Source organism: Zalophus californianus, chromosome 10 (assembly GCF_009762305.2).
Source record: "Zalophus californianus isolate mZalCal1 chromosome 10, mZalCal1.pri.v2, whole genome shotgun sequence".
Lineage (NCBI taxonomy): Eukaryota > Metazoa > Chordata > Mammalia > Carnivora > Otariidae > Zalophus > Zalophus californianus.
In genome coordinates, this window is record NC_045604.1 from 42,858,815 (window position 1) to 42,879,585 (window position 20,771).

The window sequence follows — 20,771 nt, forward strand, 5'->3', positions numbered from 1 at the left end:
CTGCCATGAAGACCTAATTCTTGCCAAACATATGCTAGGTACAATAAGAGATGTGGGTCCTGTCTGCAATCTGCTTATAGTCATGGTCTATTTTAATCCATGTGATAGAAAAGCAGGTTGCCTAATTAACTGATGGCATCACTTTAGAGGGTAAGCAGGATGCCCCCCGAGTCAAGGGTTTCTTATAGTTTATTGGCTGATAAACAACAAAGGACTTAGGGCAAAGTCTAACTTGTGAGTTCAGAAATATGTAGATTCACAGTGAAATATTAATGTGAAACTACCACTGTTTTCCCAACTAATCCCATAAACACTGACTGATGGAGGGCTCTCCTGGTTCTGGGGAGAATCATGATCAAGTGTTGTCAAGGATCCATGCAGGTATTGGCAGGAACTTTTGTATATCATGGTCATGTTTGAAATCATCTGGGAGAAATAAAATTGAATTGAGAACTCTTGTTTGATGGTAGAACAGCTTAAAATCTGTTCCAGTATATTTTATCAAGACATTTTTCTGATTTGGGATTCTCTCTTCTGGGCAAGGCAACTTCAAATCTGCCTCAAGCTTTACAGCTAATGGTACCACCCACCTAGTCTCCATATGGCCCCGTGACTAAGGACGTTTATTATAACTTTAAAGTGGCCCCTAACTGTGCCATAGGCACAATAGTGCTTGAAATCAAGCCATTAGAGATATAACAGGGCAGAAGCTAGAGGAAAAAAAAAGCTGGCAGAAAAGATGCTGCTTCAGGATACACAGATGACAGCTGGCTTACCTATGGCATATGGAACATTTCTAAAACAACAGCTCACCTTTAATGAGCACTAAGACAGACAGGCCTTCTCTGCTCTTCTTCTGATACAGTGTTAACACAGATGACATTTGGCTGTAAGAGCAGTAAATGGAAATGCAAACAAGGACCTAAAGATGTGGGGAGACTGTAGGGAGGGGAGGAAGGTGAGCAATGGGTCCAGACGATAAAACTGATCAAATGTAAATTGGAGAGACTCTCAGGAGTATCGATGTGTTCAGTTTCAAGGCAAGCAGGGAAACAAAATGCCCACTCTCCTTCTCCCCATATGTGTAGCAGCAGGCAAGAGAACATTGTTCTCTACAAAGAGTGGGAGGTTAGAGAGAGAAGGGGGGGAGAGAGAGAGAGAGAGAGAGAGAGAGAGAGAGAAGGGGGAGGGGGGAGGGAGAGAGAGAGAGAGAGAGAGAGAAGGGGGAGGAGAGAGAGAGAAGGGGGAGGAGAGAGAGAGAGGGGGGAGGAGGGGGGGAGGAGAGAGAGAGGGGGGAGGAGACAGAGAGAGGGAGGAGGGGGGAGGAGAGAGAGAGAGAAGGGGGAGGAGAGAGAGAGGGGAGAGGGGGGAGAGGGGAGAGGGGAGAGGGGGGAGAGGGGAGAGGGGAGAGAGGAGAGAGGGGAGAGGGGGGAGAGGGGGGGAGGGGGGAGAGGGGGGAGAGGGGGGAGAGGGGGGAGAGGGGGGGAGAGGGGGGGAGAGGGGGGGAGAGGGGGGGAGAGGGGGGGAGAGGGGGGGAGAGGGGGGGAGAGGGAAGGGGAGGAGGGGGGAGGGGGGGAGGGGGGGAGGGGGGAGAGGGAAGGGGGGGAGGGGGGGAGAGGGAAGGGGGGGAGGGGGGAGGGGGGAGAGGGAAGGGGGAGGGGGGGAGGGGGGGAGAGGGAAGGAGGGGGGGGGAGAGGGAAGGAGGGGGGGGAGAGGGAAGGAGGGGGGGGAGAGGGAAGGAGGGGGGGGAGAGGGAAGGAGGGGGGGGAGAGGGAAGGAGGGGGGGGAGAGGGAAGGAGGGGGGGGAGAGGGAAGGAGGGGGGGGAGAGGGAAGGAGGGGGGGAGAGGGAAGGAGGGGGGGGAGAGGGAAGGAGGGGGGGAGAGGGAAGGAGGGGGGGAGAGGGAAGGAGGGGGGGAGAGGGAAGGAGGGGGGGAGAGGGAAGGAGGGGGGGAGAGGGAAGGAGGGGGGGGAGAGGGAAGGAGGGGGGAGAGGGAAGGAGGGGGGGAGAGGGAAGGAGGGGGGAGAGGGAAGGAGGGGGGGGAGAGGGAAGGAGGGGGGGGAGAGGGAAGGAGGGGGGGAGAGGGAAGGAGGGGGGAGAGGGAAGGAGGGGGGGGAGAGGGAAGGAGGGGGGGGAGAGGGAGTGGGCCATTATATGCCATGGGGAGAGAATGGGAGAGCCACTGCTCAGAGGCAGCACCAACACACTGGGCATTTAGGCCCTAGGTCCCAGAGTGCCAGGAAGGCCAACCAGCTGCTAAGTCATAACCCCCAAATCCCCTTTCTGACCACTACCTTCTCCCAGTCTTCCTCTTCTACTCACAAACCCTGTTTTCCTACCTTGTTGAGCCCTGTTTTTCCCCCTCTTCCCTCACCTTCCCCTCTTGGTCTCACAGCCCCCTGCCCCCTGCCCCAGACTCACAGCCCAGCTCATCAGGGACTGTCTGTCAGCACTTTACACAACTTTGTGTCTTTGACTTTATCTTGTGATCGCTCTCCACGCTTCCTACCCCATGGAACTCTAGCCATCTTTCACCTTTTCTCTGCTTGGAGGGTCGATTGCTAGGAAAAAGCCAACAATCTCTGCTTCAGCTGAGTCCTTGGATGTCTGGCATTCCTTTCCTACAGAGACTACCTGGCATTGTTGCTCCCTTCCTAACCCTTTCTTACTCACTCTCTCCCTCGTCCAGCTCCCCCTCTCAGCAGATGGCCTTACTTCCATCTGCAGAGAGGGGAGTGAAAACATCAAAACCAGGCAGCTGGATCTTGCCACATGTTAATCAGCCGAGTATGTACCCCTTGTGGAAACTTGGATTTGTAATGGAAAGCTTAGACCAGCACAGGGGAGTAGGGGCTTGGGACAGTTCTTGGCAGAACAGAATGAGAAAAATTTAGCATTCCCAAGGGTAACATGGGAGAGTGAGAATAAAGAGGAAAGATAAAAAAGGAGGAAAAAGGGAGGAGGCAACTAGTTGGCCAAAGTAAGCTGGCACCGTTGGATGAAGAAGCCAGTGAAAAATCCCAGTGAGCAAAACCAAAAGATCTTTAAGAACAAGAGTGAGCTATGTTCGATTGGAAGTTGTTTGTGTTGCTAGGATAAATACCTCTCTTTGCTTCCCATCAAAACCTCTGTAAAGTCTACCACAAATACAAGTGCTTTGTAGAACTTGAGGCATAGGCATCAGAGTGCCCACAGGATCCAAGAGAAGCTGTCAGCTGAACAAGTTCAGTCAAAGCCAGGGGAGAGACTCAGAGGAGCCTGTGAAAATGCCAGCCCCTGGTGATCTGTAGAAACCAGGGGAAGACTTTAAGACCTCCACAAAGTTTGTAATGATATTGAGGTAATGTTATCTCAGTTTAAAGAGAGAGAGGATCCCAGTGAATGGATATCAGGATTAAACAGGAAAAAAAAGGGGGGGGGGTTCAAATGTAAATTTCTTCAGTTTTGCCTCCATTCTACAATCATACCAGCAGCTCTACACCTATCCTACCTCATTCATTTCAAAGATGTAGAGGCAGTGTAATGTGGTAGAAAAATAAGACTGGATTTTGAATTTTGACTCTAACTTCATTTGTTGTGTGGCTTTGAGTAAGTTGCTTAACCTTTCTGAGCCAAGGTCAGTTTTCTCATCTGCAAACCGAGGAATAAATACAACTCTTGTAAAGTTATTAGTCTGAACTGACCTGATGCATATAAAAATAATCCCATGATCCCTGGTACACAGAAGGTGCTCGGTAAATATTAGTTTTTCCCACTATCTAATTACCACCTCAATCTTATTTCCTCATCTTCTGTGAGGTTGTTTCTTCAATTATTTTTGTATCTTCCCATTCTCTCCATATCATTGAATGGATATGCTTAGAACTTACTCTTTTAAGACTTGTGTTTCAAAAAAATCCAGTCAAAAAATGGGCAGAAGATATGAACAGGCATTTCCCCCAAAAGACCTACAAATGGCTAACAGACACATGAAAAAATGTTCAACATCACTTGGCATCAGGGAAATACAAATCAAGACCACAATGAAATACCACCTCACACCTGTCAGAATGGCTAAAATTAACAACTCAGGAAACAACAGATGTTGGTGAGGATGTGCAGAAAGGGGAACTCTCTTACACTGTTCTTGGGAATGCAAACTGGTACAGCCACTCTGGAAAACAGTATGGAGGTTCTTCAAAAAGTTAAAAACAGAGCTACCCTACAACCCAGCAATTGCACTACTGGGTATTTATGAAAAGGATACAAAAATAGTGATTTGAAGGGGCACCTGCACCCCCATATTTATAGCAGCAATTTCCACAACAGCCAAACTATAGAAAGAGCCCAGATTGGACATCAATAGATGAATGGATAAAGAAAATGTGATAGATTATACACACACACACATATGTGTATATATACATATACACACACACACATATATATACACACACAATGGAATGCTAGTCATAAAATCACAAAAAAGAATATCTTGCCATTTGCAATGAAGTGGATGGAACTAGAGGGTATTATGCTAAGCAAAATGTCAGAGAAAGACAAATACCATATGATTTTACTCATATGTGGAATTTAAGAAACAAAAAGAGATGAACATAGGGGAAGGGAAGGAAAAATAAGAAAAACAAGGAGGCAAACCATAAGAGACTCTTATTTTTTTAATTTTATTAATTTGACAGAGAGAGAGAGAGAGAGAGAGAGCACACAAGCACAAGCAGGGGGAATAGGAGAAGGAGAAGCAGGCTCCCAACTGAGCAGGGAGCCTGACATGGGGCTCAATCCCAGGACCTTGGGATCATGACTGGAGCTGAAGGCAGACACTTAACTGACTAAGCCACCCAGGTGCCCCCCAGAAGAGACTCTGAACTGTAGGAAACAAACTGAAGGTTGCTGAAGGGGAGGTAGGTGGGAGGATGGGGTAAATGGGTGATGGGCATTAAGGAGGGCACTTGATATAATGAGCACTGGGTGTTATATGCAACTGATGAATCACTAAATTCTAGTCTTCAAACCAAAAAAAGACTTGTATTTCCCACTGCCCTATATTTCTTCTCCAAGGTAAAAGTCTTGATACAATCATCTGAATTACATCTACTTCCTCAATGCCCAGTCAGTCCCCAAGTCCTTTCCCATGGGCTCTGTCCCATGACTCCATGAAAGTTCCCTTGCTTGGATTGCCAATGACCTTCACAATGGTCAGATCCAGAGAACTCTGTTCAGCCTCTTTTTACTCAACCTCTCAGTGACATTTGCCACTAAGATCATTCCCTCTTCTCTTTGAGACAGGGACCACTCCCACCTTCAGAGGCTAGACTACTACTCTGTTTCTCTATCAGTGTCTTTATTTTATGGCCTTTTAAAAAAAAGGTTGTGTCCCCCTCTCCTACTCAGAATTCCATTGCACCCTTTAAAAATTCAGAATCTGTATTATCGTCCTGAGAAAACTTATTCACCACTAAACCTTCAGCCACCACCCAAATGCTGAGGACTTTAAAATAATTATTTCTCACAGATGAATGGATAAAGAAGATGTGATACACACACACACACACACACACACACACACACACACACACACACACACAATGGAATATTATGCAGCCATCAAAAAATGAAATCTTGGCATTTGCAATATCATGGATGGAACTAGAGGGTATTATGCTAAGTAAAATAAGTCATTCAGAAAGACAATTATCATATGATCTCACTGATATGAGGAATTTGAGAAACAAGACAGAGGATCATAGGGGAAGGGAGGGAAAAATGAAACAAGATGAAACCAGAGAGGGAGACAAACCATAACATTCTTAATCTCAGGAAACAAACTGAGGGTTTGGAGTGGAGGGAGGTGGGAGGGATGGGGTGGCTGGGTGATGGACACTGGGGAGGGTTTGTGCTATGGTGAGCACTGTGAATTGTGTAAGACTGATGAATCACAGACCTGTACCCCTGAAACACATACATTATGTGTTAATAAAAAAAATAAAATAGTTACTTCTCTGAGCAAGAACTTTCCTAAAGTACTACACCCATTTTTTTCTGACCACCTACTTCTTCAGGTCAGCAAGCATTTATTAGGGTATTTACTATAAGCCAGGATCTTCACCAGGGATATAAGATGGAATGGAACACACCTCCCTGGGATGTCAAGGGGGTCCTGCATGCTTGAATTTCCAACTTCCCCAGATATTCCCAACTCCATTAACAGGGTAAGAGAGGTAGTAACACCATACTTTTGAAGCAGGACCATCCCTCCCTAAGAGGGGGTAAGATTGAGCTCTGTACCAGCAATAAGACCCCACACTTCTTAATGGTCACAGACAAGGGTCAAGGTAGAGTCCAGAAACCCGTGCTTCCATACAAATAAATGCTCACAGACTGACATTCACAACCTCTCATCAATATCTGTCTTGAGGGATTAATACCCAAAATATATAGGGAACTCGCACAACTTATAGCAGAAAACCAAATAACCTGATTTTTTTTTAAATGAGCAAAGGATCTGAATAGACATTTCTCAAAAGAAGACCAATGGTCAACAGTACCTGAAAAAGGTGCTCAACATCACTAATTATTAGGGAAATGCGAATCAAAACCACAATAAGAAATCACCTTACATGTTAGGAGGTCTATTATCAAAAATAAAAGTGCTGGTGAGGACGTGAAGAAAAGGGACCTTGTGTATTATTGGTGGGAATATAAATTGATATGGCCATTATGGAAAAACAGTATAGAGGTTCCTCAAAATTAAAAATAGAAGTACAATATGATCCAGGATTCCATTTCTCAGTATATATCCAAAGGAACTGAAATCCAGATCTCAAAGAGATGTCTTCACCGCATGTTCATTGCAGTATTATTCGCAATAGCCAGTTATATAAACAACCTAAATGGCTCAACTGATAAATAAAGATGTGGTATAGATGTACAACGGAATATTCTGCAACCATAAGAAAGAAGGAAATCTGTCATTTGTGACACCATAGACAGGACTTGCAGGCATTATGCTAAACGCAATAACCCAGGCACAGAAAGAAATACTGCGTGATCCCACTTATATATGGAATCTAAAATAATTGAAATTATAGAAGCAGAGAGTAGAATACTAGTTGCCAGAGAATAGGGGTGGGAGGAGGAGAGAATGGGGAGACAGTAAAAGGACACAAAGTTCTAGTTATTCAAGATGAATGAGTTCTGGAGAGCTATTGCCTACTATGGTAAGGTTAACAAAACTGAATTGTGTACTTGAAATCTGCCAAGAGATCTTAGACTTAAGTCATTTGACCACACACAAAATGGTAACTACAAAGAGGTGATGGATAAGTTATTTAACTTGACTGTGGTGATCTTTTCACAATGTTTACACATGTCCAAACATCATGGGTGAGGGAAATGAGAAGACCTTGGTCAAAGGGTACAAACTTCCAACAATAAAGCGAGTAAGTTCTGAGAATCTAATGTACAGCATGGTAACTGTAGTTAATACTGTATTACATACTTGAAAGTTGTTAAGATAATAAATCTTAAATGTGCTCACCATAAAAAAGAAATGGTAATTATGTGAGGTCATGGAGGTGTTAGCTAACATGATGGTGGTAATCATTTTGCTATATATAAATGCATGAAATCAACACATCGTAACCCTTAAACTTAAATTTTAAGGGTCAATTATATGTCAATAAAACTGGGGAAATGTACATTTTAAATATACAGTTTTTGATATGTCAGAGTTCGCAATAAAGTTGTTAAAAAATTAAATATCTGCCTTTGGTCTGCCCAAACCAGTCTTCTTAGTGCCAGTTACGACAAGAAGCCTCAGACTCCCAGGTCACTTCTCATCCCTATATGGCTCTGTGTAACCCCAGTTCTTTCCCCATATCCCCCTCCTTCCAAATTCCCCAAACCATCTACTGTGCTCTCTTGAACTCATGGCCCATCATTACCAAAAATCCCGTGTCCCCAATCTTCCCAGAGCAGTCCTGTTGCATCCTTGCTCTAAAGAAAACTTGACTCTTCCCAAGGACAAATGCCTGCCCTACAATAGGGGCTGTGTTTTCTTAGCCCTCAGAAGTCTGGGCTTCAGTGTGGGATGAGGGCCTCCTTGCTCTTCATTGCCACTTTCAGACCATTCTCCCTCTCTCCTCCCAAAACATTCCAGTTTTGACTCACACCTCATCAGACTATATCACCCATTATCCCTCATTGTAGCTATAACTTACTGACATCGGGCTCACTGTCATTCTCTTCAGCATTACTTCAGTCTTAATTTTTGCTGAGTTAATACACAGGGAAGTGAAACTGTGCATCCTGGCCACTCCACTAAATGCTTCTACTTTGATGATCTTGTCCTCTACCCTCCCTCAAGAGCTCACTCCCATGTTATAGTTCAGATAAACTTGTCATAACAAATCATTGCAATAATTCCATGATACAAACTCCATGACACCACCTCCTCTATGTTTCAGCAATCTCCCTCTAGAGCCCCAGATGCAAAAACTCCTCTGACCTCACCTGGACCTGTAATCCAGTGATCCTGATATCTTTTCACTACCCTTACCCCCTTTATGTCTCCACCCCCTTCCTTCCTTAGCCAGCTTACATTTCATAGTCAATCCTTAGTAACTTCTGTGTGTGTGTGTGTGTGTGTGTATACACACATACACACTTCCCGTATCCCTTTTCATCCCTCTTTTCATATATGTATGTATATGTATATACATACATATATATTCACACTTCCCATATCCCTCTTTTCATTGTACTTACTTGGCTAAACTCAGATTATTTTGAACTGCCACACTAGCCTATAAAATCAGTGCAGCTGGAAGTGTCTAGAAACACACATAAAATGATGTTGAGTTATCTACATTAAATTTGTGCCCCTAACCTGGAGGGGGCCCTTGATGTTGCCTAGCAGCTACACTGGATCCCCCCTAGTACATTCTCCCTCCCATGCTAGGAGAGGGTCAATTCATACCTTCTCCTTTCTCCTCACATGTCCAACACCTCTGCTCCCATGCTTACTCTCAGAGGACCTTGCTTCTTACTTTCCTGACAAAACTGGAACAAATTAGAAGAGAATTTCCACGAACTCACACTACCTCATGTACCCACCTCCAACCATCTGCACCCATACATGCTGCCTTCTTCCAGTTATGAAAGTTGAACTTTGTGTTCTTCTCTGCAGCCAGTCCCTTCCTTGTGTATTGAAGAATACCTGACTGGGGAAGGTGTGTGTGTGTGTGTGTGTGTGTGTGTGTGTGTGTGCACGCGTGTGGGTGTATTGGGGGTTGGGGCAGGGGCTGTTTTCATTTTCTTATTGTTATAAATAAGACTGTCATGAATATCTTAATGCCTTTTTTAAATTGTGGATTTTTTCTGAGGATGGACTCTCAAGTAGTATAATGATGGGGACAGACATTATATTTTTATAGTGATATACTGTGAGGGGGAAAGAATGGAGGATGAATCAGGGAAATACACAGCTTATGGCTCATTGTTGAATATGAGGAAAAACTAATCTTATGAAACAAGGACTTTAAAAGAACCAATAAAACATAATAAAACCATGAGTTACATTTATGAAACATGTCTGAGGTTATAGGTTACAATACAGTCAGTCCAAATGATGACTTTTATATCTATTCCTTTCTCCAAAAAAGTCAGTTTTTCATGTTTACAGTTTTGCTTGGAGAAATAAGCAAAGAACAAAGCAATAAAGAGCTAAAACATTAATTTCTGCTTGCACCATTTGTGCCAATTTCCAGAAAACACTTCCGGAAAAAGATGTGATTTTTTCATCAATATATATGTGTGAAATTGAATTACTAGACCTTAATACTCCAAGAACTGCACAAGCACTTACATTACTCTGAAATCTTTGCAGATATTGGAGGGAGGAGAGTGGGTAGAATATCAAATAAATCATGTGCATTGGCCATCTTCTTGCCGTACTTATATAGATTTCAGTTATTCACAGTGAGCAGTGTTGGCATTTTCCTGTCATTGTTTCAGATTTTTCTATTATAAAAGCAATGTATCTCCAGTTAAATGGGGTGGTTTACCATTTACTTCAAAAAACAAAAACACCTCTTCTGTCCCTAAAACACACTAAAGTCACAGTGAAGGAATAAAAATATATATAAATACACAAGGAACAAGAGAACTTAGAAGGAAATTATAGATAATATAATTTGGCAGTTTTGGAAGATATCATTTCTCCTGAGTCCAAATACCAGATGGAGTTGCAGCGACAGACTTCGCAGCGTAAGTGCCAGCCCACATGCCTGCAGAGCAAAAGGTAACTTGCCTAGTGGGTTCCTAGAAAGGCTTAGCATTTGGAGACCCAGGCATTACCAAAAATGAAGGGGAGGCATAGGACTGAAAATAAGGGACGTAGCTGGAAGCTATATAAGGAGCAGTTGGATCCTTCCAAGTCCCCTTTCCAAAACTAGATAGCCAGATAACTCACACCGGAGAAAGTCAGAGGTGGATTCTTTAGTAAAATTGATTAAGAGGGATTCCAAACATGGAAACAGCAGGTCTAAAAACGGGAAATTTAGTGAAAGTTTACATTTAAACAATGGAAACCTCAATTTCCTTTCCTGATCTTGCTTTCAGAACATAGTTAGACATATATTCTATCCCACCTCCCAGAAAAAATATTGGAGGATTCTTCTACTGGGATATTGGATAGCCCCAAAGATTTTCATATACTGACACATGTGGTTCTCTCAATGAAGAGCTAGCTCCTAGTTATATTATGGTGGGATCCAACAGCCTCCGAGACCCATGCATGCATATAAAACTTCATATCAAATTTTTAGTACCTTATTTTAAATTGGTCAAAAATCATAAGACATTTAAGGAGAACCTCTAACATAAAAAAGAGAAACAACAAATGAGAAAATTGAGTCAGAAGAGAAGAACTATACAAAGAACAGAAAAATTATTTACAGTTTCCTGAGAAAGGAGAAAACACCACTGCATTCATGAAACAAGACAGTACTATGGGAAAGGAACTGTATTCATTAAAATATAATAAGCTCTACTGAAGCAAAACACGCTCAGGTTTCAATGACTTAGGACAACCAAGTTTGTTTCTCATTTATACCAAGTCCAAAGCACTCAAAAGTTGTATTCTTTATCTGCAACTCAGAAATCCAGGCTCCCTTCATTCTGTGATGCCATCGTCTTTACATGTGGCTTATAAGAACACCACAGCAGGAGGAGAGAGGGCTGGGGCAGAGGCACAGTAGCTTTTAACTGCCTCAGCCTGGGAGTGACATAGGTCACCCTGCTTCCAGACCACTGCCAGAACTAGTTTTAGTCTAACTGAGGCTGGGAAAGAGAAGCACCTGGAATATTTGTTGAGCCTAATATCCCTGCAACAGGAACTATCAGGACAAGAAAGAGCTCTTGAGCATAGGGTAGCTGAAATGAAAAATTCTAGAGAATTTAGAAGATAAAGTTGAACTCTCTCATGAAATAATTTTTAAAAAGACAAAGATGGAGGGCGCCTGGGTGGCTCAGATGGTTAAGCGTCTGCCTTCGGCTCAGGTCGTGATCCTAGGGTCCTGGGATCGAGTCCCGCATTGGGCTTCCTGCTCAGCGGGGAGCCTGCTTCTCCCTCTGCCTCTCTCTCTCTCTCTCTCTGTCTCTCATGAATAAATAAATAAAATCTTTAAAAAAAAAGACAAAGATAGAAATTTTAAAGTTCTATAATCCATCCAATCATTAAGAACTCCTTGAAGAGTAGGGAGGAAAGCAATGGAATTTTTCTGTGAAGTCGTAACAGAAACCATTCACAAACTAAAAACTGCCACTCTCCAGATTAAGAGTCCACTGAGATGGGCATTCATCCTTTGTGCAAAAAGTTGTGGTCAGGGGTCAGGTGATATAATGTCCAACAACTTGTGGGTAAAATAAAAACTTTCAGAGGCATGACTGGCACTTGGTTTGACTAAAAGGAGAAGTAGGACCAGCAAGCACCTCACAGAGCCTGCTCGGCTCATTATGCAATAATTGTACTTCCATGGCACTGGATTATCTTCATAGTCATTACATTGATTACAATGATTACAAATATTCTATTGAAGAGATACCATATCTTACTTAACTCTTACTATAGACTTTAATGTTTCCAGTCTTGTTATAAGACGGTCATGAATATCTTAATGTCTAAATTTTAATTTAAAATTTGGATTATTTTCATAGAATGGATATTTCCTTAGAATTATTTCCAAAATTGTAAAAAGGGGACCAAACCTTATTTATATGTTCATGATTCTTAGATTTTACAAAAATCAACTTCCACAATTATACCAATTTATAAGGCATCCAGGCATTCTTGCACATACTTGTTTAACCACATATTCACTAGCATTACATATTCTTACAGGAATTTTATTTTGCTGATTTAGGGGGACTAAATGCCTTTGTATATATTTTTCTACGTATTTGTTTACAATTATTCCATTTTAATGAATTATCACTCCATAAACTTTGCTTATTTATCCATCTAATGCTTGTTTTTTTTTGTATGTGTTTTAAGTCGGCTCCACACCCAGCATGGAGCCCAGTGCTAGGCTCAAACTCAAAACCATGAGATCAAGACCTGAGCTGAGATCAAGAGATGGACACTCAACTGACTGAGCCACTCAGGTGCCTCTGCTTAGTTCTTTTCTTATTACTTTGCAGTAATAACCCTTTGGCACTTGCCTTTTACTTTTTAATATAGCAAAGTTTTAAAAATCTTTATGCAAATTTGTTGATCCTTTCCTTATGGATTTCTTAATTATAAGCACATATCGATACAGAAAGTTGACAACCACCTAATTTCTTGTATTACTATGATTAATTCTTAGTAAGTCCATAGTAAAATAAGTAAAATATTTATTTAACAAGTGTCTATGTTCCAGCACTGGAGGTTTAAGAGGTATAGAAGAGGTCCCTGCCCTCCAACAGTTTATGGAACTGATGCTTCCTACAAATTGTTAGCCCACCCAAGTACTACCACTATGCAGAATGCTTTCTTTTCCCACTGATGTCTCATAGGTCACAAATTCTTATATGTAAATATGCTCTATCAAAGCTCCAATGGCATTAGAAATAGAACCCTAAAATTAGTATCAAATCCCAAAAGACCCCAGATAGACAAATCTTGAGAAAGTAAAACAAAAATGGAGGCATCATACTTTCTGACTTCAAACTGTATTACCAAAACAGTATGGTATTAGCATAGAAACAGATACAGATCAGTGGAATAGGGAAGCCAGAAATAAACCCACACGTTTATGATCAGTTAATTTACAACAAAGGAGCCAAGGATATACAATGGGGAAATGAAAGACTCTTCAATAAATGGTGATGGGAAAACTGGACAGCCACATGCACCACGATCTTCACCACACACAAAAATTAACTCAAAATAGATGGAAGACTCAAATGTAAGACCTGAAACTTTAAAACTCCTGGAAGAAAACATAGGCAGTAAGCTCCTTGACATCGGTCTTGCCAATGATGTTTTGGATTTGACACTCAAAGCAAAAACAAAGAAGCAAACATAGATAAGTGGGACTACAAACTAAAAAGCTCTGCACAGCAAAGAAACCATCAACAAAATGAAAAGGCAACCTACAAATTGGGGAAAATATTTGCAAAGCCTGTAATATAAAAAATATATATAACTTGGGGTGCCTGGGTGGCTCAGTCGGTTAAGGATCTGACCCTTGTTTCAGCTCAGGTCATGATCTCAAGGTTGTGGGATCAAGCCCCATGTTGGGCTCCATGCTCAGCACAGAGTCTGCTTGTCCATCCACCTCTGCTCCTCCCCTCAATGTCATGGTCACGCTCACACTCTCTCAAATAAATAAAATCTTTATATACAACTCATAGCAAAATACAAAACAAAAAGAACCAAAAAAAGCAAAAACAAGAACTGAACAATCCAATTAAGAAATGGTCAGAGGATCTCAATAGACATCCCCCCAAAACAACAACAAAAAACCCACAAATGGCCAGCAGGTACATGAAAAGGTGCTCAACATCACTAATCATCAGGGAAATGCAAATCAAAACTATAATGAGATATCACCTCACACCTGTCAGAATGGCTATTTTCAAAAAGACAGACGATAACAAGTATTGTCAAGGATGTAGAGAAAAGGGAACCCTTGTATACTATAGATAGGAATGTAAATTGGTGCAGCCACTATGATAAACAATATGAAGGTTCCTCAGAAATTAAAAATAAAACACTACCATGATTCAGCAATCCCACTTCTGGATATATAGTCAAAGGACATGAAAACAGGATATGAAAGATAACTGCACTTCCATGTTCATTATAACATCATTCACAATAGCCAAGATATGGAAACAACTTAAGAGTCCATTGATAGATGAATGAATAAAGAAGATGTGGTGTGTGTACACATACACACACATATATATACAATGGGATATTATTCAGCCATGAGAAAGGACATCCAGCCATTTGAAACAATTATCTTGTCAACATAAATAGAACTTAAAGGCATTATGCTGAATGAAAGCAGAGAAAAAAATGCTAAGTGGTATCACTTAGGTATGAAATTAAAAAAAAGTCAAGCTCATTAAAACAGAGTAGAAAAGTGGTTTCTAGGGAATGGGGGGAAATAGGGAAAGGTTGGCAAAAGGGCACAAAATTTTAGCTATAAGACGAAGAAGGTCTAAGGATCTAATGTAAAACATGGTGAGTATAGTTATTTAATACCACTGTACTGTACAATTGGAATCTACAATTGTTTTATCTTCTTGATGAGTTTACCTCTTTATCATTATATAATGACCTTCTTTACTTTTTATTTGCATTTTTGGCTTAAAGTCTATTTTGTCTGAAATAAGTATAGCCTGTTTTCTCTTAGTTTCTACCTGCATGGAATATATTTTTCTGTCCCTTTACCTTGAGCCTGCCTGTGTCCTTAAATCTGGAGTCCCTTGTAGTCTCTGGCTGCCGTTCTGACCTTGTGCTCATTATAGTCACCTTGGCTTCTGACAGTTAAGTGCTGCCACCTGGCCTCTGTTTTCCAGAATCCTATCCCATTGCTATAAGGGAGTCCAACTATGTTACCATCAGTTCTAGCCTATAAAAGACAGCTGCTACTGAGATTCTCATTGATAGTGATGTCCTCTTCACTAGTTCATTCCTTATTGCCTTGCTAAATGGAGTGACTGGCCCCCCTGAGAATTTTGGGCAGGTAATGCATTTTCTGGTCTCATACAGCAGATCCAATCCAGCATACCCACTTCTCTGAGCTTTCCTATTCCTTCCTGCATCATTTTGTGCAGTAGTTCTTGCATTTTTACTACACTTTGTGTAGGTCATTCCTTTTTCCAATCTTCCAAAAGTTAACCCAACAATTTAGAGTCATCTCCTAGGCCCTGGCCAGGATATTAACTTATGAACTGTGGCGAAGAGCTCCCATAGCCACAAGCTTTCTCTTAAGCAATTTTATATTCTGTTCCCCTTTGGTCAATCACTCTCAGGGTCCTCTGTTAGACGCACTCTCCCAACTTCTGCCGATAAATTTTCTTTAGATCTTGAACCTTCTTCAAGATATAATATCATCTCCCCCCTTGGCTGGCCCAGCACTTTTCTGATTAAGCTATGCTGAGATTTGATGTTAGTTATGAGTCTGGCGGCCAAGAGGGAAATTGGGAGCATATCCTAAAAAGGACCCTGCACTGTTTTATAATGCCTTATTTGAAGTCTCTTTGCAGCCTTCAAGGAAAGAGGGGGTAGGAGGCTCTATCTTAGATAATGAGAAATAGGCTGCCTCTCTAGAATCAGAGGGTTTACGGGAATCAAAGTTCAAAATGCATCTATGCAGAGATATCTCTCCCAAGTCTCAGGGTTATACCCTTTCCCCATTAAGGCCCCAACTTTGGTTTAAGAGACTTGCCAAAGCTGAACACTCAGCCTTCTCAGAGATTTGCAAATTGCAATTAGGTCCTGTGTCCGATCTTCAGCTGTTTTTGCCCCAATGCCATCCCAGCTGCAGGAGTTAAGGCCTCCTGGCTCTCATGTTTTACTTTAAAATTCTGATCAATAAATCCAAATCTGTAATTTTATCTCTTCAGCTACGCATCCAGTTCCAGAGACCTTATAATTATTTTCTTACACCTCTCAAAGACTGAGACATTGCACCAACTAGCACATCTCCTTCCACCTCAATCCCATCCCAGCCCATTACAGATAAAAATCTTAGCAATCCCACTGTGCAGCATAGCAGGGATGACCAGTTCCTCACCTACCTTCGGCTGTGGGGTACTTGCCATCCAGCCAGCAGGTGAGCATTCCTAGGGTTGGTTTCCTAAGACCATTTCTGATGCCAGTGGTCTTCAGTTAGGTTCCTGAGTAGCCAGGATAGAGATGAAGTTTCTTATAAGTGACTGGGAAAGTGCTCCCAGGATAAGAGGCGTGAAAGCAGAGTAGGACAGAAGTAGAAAGCTTAAACAAGAAAGTGGTACCGGCTGAAGACTAGTTTGTTTAATTCCGCAGAGAGGCTGAAGCTACACCACCAAGTAATCCCACCTTGAGGCAAAGGGGCCAGCCTTTTATGCCACTAAATCTGTTGCCATTGGTTCAAATCTGCCCTGGGCAGTAGGGGGCGTTGCCTCCTGCGCAAGAAGACTCCTGTTTGGCGGGGGAGGACTATTTTCAGGAGTAGGGGCAGCTGTGAATTGTTATCAGCCAACACAAATGGCAGCCAGGGGGTGGGTGCACTGCCTGTAAAGAGGATCCAGGTGGGGCACTATGAGAATACATTACACTGACATTTAATGAGCACATAAGATATACTAAGTTCTTTTTCATTTATTGTCTCATTTAAACTTCAAAACAACTCCAGAAAGGAGGTATTAACATTGTCTCTGGGGGCGCCTGGGTGGCTCAGTCGTTAAGCGTCTGCCTTCGGCTCAGGTCATGATCTCAGGGTCCTGGGATCAACCCCGCATCGGACTCCCTGCTCCGCGGGAAACCTGCTTCTCCCTCTCCCACTCCCCCTGCTTGTGTTTCCGCTCTCGCTGTCGCTCTCTGTGTCAAATAAATAAAATCTTAAAAAAAAAAAAGATTGTCTCCGTTTTACGGTTAAGGAAAATTAACCTTGAAAGTTTAAATGACTTTCTAGTGGTCACATAATGAGGGTCTGTATTTTCAGGTGTAATAACTTGTGGATAAAAAGAAATGCCTCAGCTTATGTATTTCTAAAATGGGTACACACAGTACTCATTTATGTTCATATCTTTGGAAACTTAGAGTCTACGTAGTTAGTCGATTCAATTCAAATTCTATGTTTTAAGTGCTTTGCAATAATATTGCCTCTTTCATACAATTGTAAATCCTATTCCCTAAATATTCTTGGTCTCCTATGTTGATTGTTTGTGTATCAACTCAGTTACTCAAAATATTCAATTACTTGAAACACCACATTTTCCAACTCCTTTGAATACTAGGTGTTAAAAATTACTAAGAAATTCTCTGTTAAGGAATGGAAAAGCCAGAAAACAGCCTAGAAATATGATTGATAATAATTTATTTAGCTTTTGGCTGTATGTTAAGCACTTTATATCCAATTTCTCATTATGAAGCAAGTACTAGCATCATATCCCATAATATAGATAAGAAAACTGAGACTCTGGGAGATTTATTAACTTGCTTCAAGTTATAGAAGTAGGAAAGAATGGATTTGGAATTGAACCCAAAGCACCTGTTTTTTTTTTCATTTTTCATTTTGTTTTATTATGTTATGTTAGTCACCATACAATATATCATTAGTTTTGGATGTAGTGATCCACGATTCATTGTTTTCGCATAACACCCAGTGCTCCATGCAGTATGTGTCCTCCTTAATACCCATCATTGGGCTAAACCATCGCCCTCCCCTCTGAAACCCTCAGTTTGTTTCTCAGAGTCCGTGGTCTCTCATGGATCATCTCTCCCTCTGATTTCCCCCCTTCATTTTTCCCTTCCTTCTCCTAATGTCCTCCATGTTATTCCTTATGGTCCACAAATAAGTGAAACCATATGATAGACTTTCTCCATTTGACTTATTTCACTTAGCACCTCTGATTTTAAAACTACTATTGGAGGGGCACCTGGGTGGCTCAGTCGTTTAGCGTCTGCCTTCAGCTCAGGTCATGATCCCAGGGTCCTGGGATCGAGCCCCACGTCAGTCTCCCTGCTCAGCGGGAAGCCTTCCTCTCCCTCTCCCACTTCCCCTGCTTGTGTTCCCTCTCTCACTGTCTCTCTCTCTCTGTCAAAAAATAAATAAAAATCTTTAAAAAAATAAAAATAAATAAAAAATAAACTACTATTGGATGTTAATGAGAAAATGGCATATCATAGATTCACATATAGACAATCAATGGTACAGACCTCAGTATGAGTAAAGGGAATTTTCCACCTTCTCAACTCCTTCACATGAGCCAAATTTGAAAGCTATGAAGGAGATGGAAAATTTCAAAAAGCACTCATTCACCCAGCACATCACTGGCAGAACATTTCTGAGACAAGAAAGAATAATCATTAATCATGACCTGCTAAAATAAAAAGTATTTTTCTAGAGGCAGTGCCCTGAGCTGACACAGGATTGAGTGGTTGACTCCACAGCTTGAGTGAAATCATCAAATCAGGTTCTCTGGCATAAGAGGAGGGTGAGGTTTTGTGGCAGGGTGGATTCCTGTAACCATGGAAACAATGCCAGCCACTTGCCCTGGATGGTGGCTTCTGCAGCATGCTGCTGAAGCTTTCTTTGCTTCCTCTCCCTACTTGCACCCCCCACCTCCAATGAATAAATCATTTGCTGAATCCCTCTATGCTCTGCACTCTGGGGTCACTCTAAAAAAAAAGCAAAGTTGTCCTACTGTTGGCAGAAGGCCACTTCTGTTGTCCTCCTACAAGTTACTCAGCCTTTGTAAGCATCAATTTCCTCATTTGTGAAATAAGAATAACCCACATCCTTGGATTGTTATGGGGGATATATTCATTTTGTATATAGGTACATTACATGTGCACATGTGTGTGTTTGTGTGTGTGTGTGTGTGTGTGTGTGTGTATCCATCAGACTAGTACAAAAACATTTCTGAATAAATTCGGGTACCTTTCCCAAACCTCACCTATTAAAATTAGAAAAAAAACTGGGGGAAGGGCATATTATTTCCCTGTTCAAAACTCTCATTGGCTTTCCAGGGCCTGTTAGATGAAGAACAAACCCTGTTCTGTATTCAAAACCTTCCATGGTATGGCCCCAAAATTCTTTCTCAGCCACCTTTCCCAGGATACACCACCTATCACTCATCCCTGAACATGATCTGCATTTGCTCACCTTTATGCTTTTCTCATGCTTCTCTCTCTACTCCTACTGGTCCCTCTCAGTTTTGCCAAAATCTCAACCATTACTTTAGTCTCAGAGAGTGTGGAAATTCTATGCAAAACAAATTTCAGGAAGTTATAGAAATTGTAAGTATTCCATTTCTTTAATGTATCCTGTCATTTGTTGTGGGTAAAACTCCAATTTAAAAATGTTCCTTAATGTTACCAAACTATCTATTTTAAGTACACAATTTGATGGATTTTCACAAAGTGTATATACCCATGTAACTACTTCCCAGATCAAGAAGTAGGGTATAATAAATACCCAAGTAGACTTTCTCATGCCCCCTCCTAATCTCTACCCTCTTCTCCAAAAGTAACTACTATCCTAATTTCTAATATCATAAATTAACATTTTCCTTTTTTAAAACTTTGAGTGGAATAACATAGTATGTATTCTTTTGTATATGACTTCTTCCAGTCAATATCATATTTGTAATATTTATTCACATTGTCACATGTACAGTAGTTCATTCATTGTAATTAATTGAATTCATTCATGAATATTCCACTATTTGTTTATCCATTCTATTCTTTTTTAATTAATTTATTTTTTATTATGTTATGTTAATCACTACACGTTACATCATTAGTTTTTGATGTAGTGTTCCATGATTCATTGTTTGCATATAACACCCAGTGCTCCATGCAGAACATGCCCTCTTTAATACCCATCACCAGGCTAACACATCCCCCCACCCCCCTCCCCTCTAGAACCCTCAGTTTGTTTTTCAGAGTCCATCATCTCTCATGGTTGATCTCCCCCTCTGATTCCGCCCCCTTCATATCCATTCTATTCTTGATAGACAGTTGGGTAGTTTCTAGTGGGCAAACAGGATATGTGCTGAGAAGGTCTTCATCTGAGTCAGGTGAAGCTCATCAATCTCTGGACCAGACAATGCACAATGTGACTACAGAGCTTGGTACATTATACTGAGATGTAGACATATACTCATTTTTCTCCCTCAGCCACCCCCTCTTTTCAGTGCCAACACAGCATGGCCTGAAAACTTTTTTGAGCTTGGAGCTACAGAATTATAAGAGTCAGTTACAAAATGTCTCATGAAGTTATGTTAATGGGCCCTTAAAATAGCCAGATGGGCCTGTTAGGTTTTTTTCCCCTATAATCTTTAATAAGGTGTTCAGAAATTATGAGTTTGGCCCCACATGGAGGAGAGTCCTATTTCCTTATATTTTTTCTAAACCATTACGATTCATATTTCACATAATTCTAGAATGTTAGACCTGAAAGGGACTTTGAAGCTTATCTATTTTAATGTCCAGTTTTCAGATGATAAAAAAGAGGCATAGAGACATCAGTGAGTTTTCTAAAGTAAAGTATTTTAGGGGCAGAATGA